Source organism: Myotis davidii, unplaced genomic scaffold (genome assembly GCF_000327345.1).
Source record: "Myotis davidii unplaced genomic scaffold, ASM32734v1 scaffold174, whole genome shotgun sequence".
In the NCBI taxonomy this organism is placed as follows: domain Eukaryota; kingdom Metazoa; phylum Chordata; class Mammalia; order Chiroptera; family Vespertilionidae; genus Myotis; species Myotis davidii.
In genome coordinates, this window is record NW_006289087.1 from 768,266 (window position 1) to 768,875 (window position 610).

Consider the following 610-nt stretch of genomic DNA (forward strand, 5'->3'; position numbering starts at 1 on the left):
GCAGAAATTGAAAGACATTTTTGGAGTGTTTTCCACACAAAACTAAAATCATTCTTTTTAAATTGTACAGGTCTTCCCTGATTTTCCGTATGTTTAAAACTAGTACCTCACTGGAGAAAGTTTAGATTTCTAGACTTTTTGCATTAAAACCGCTGCAAACACCCCTGTATACACAACCCTGTACAGTTGTGTGGAGGAAGTCACCCATTAGTGCATCGCGCTTTCCAAAGATTTTGTCCTGAATTGATGTTTATTGTGACTTTACTTCCCCTTGGCTGGAATTGAACCTGGGACCTTCAGTCCGCAGGCCAATGCTCTATCCACTGAGCAACACCAGCTAGGGCTGACTTCACTTTTCAATGCAGAAATTTTAGTTCAATACTGAATTATATTATGATGGTATGGATTCATCACCTATCACTTCTATCATTTGTTTTAGTGAGATTTTGCAATTGACATGTGTAACTTCAAGTAAACAGATAGTTTACTTCTAAGTAGAAGCACATGCTCTATTTTAAAATCTATAAAAAAAAGGAATTCTCCAAACGACAACCCACACGTACCACCTACAGAGAAGGCTGAAGAACGGTCACAACAGGACATGACAACG

The 610-nt window shown here is 38.4% G+C and overlaps 1 protein-coding gene across 1 annotated transcript in view; it reads right to left on the reverse strand.

Moving 5' to 3' along the window:
* The window catches only part of HEATR1 (HEAT repeat containing 1), a 51,838-nt gene that overhangs the window by 37,128 nt on the left and 14,100 nt on the right, over nt 1-610 (reverse strand).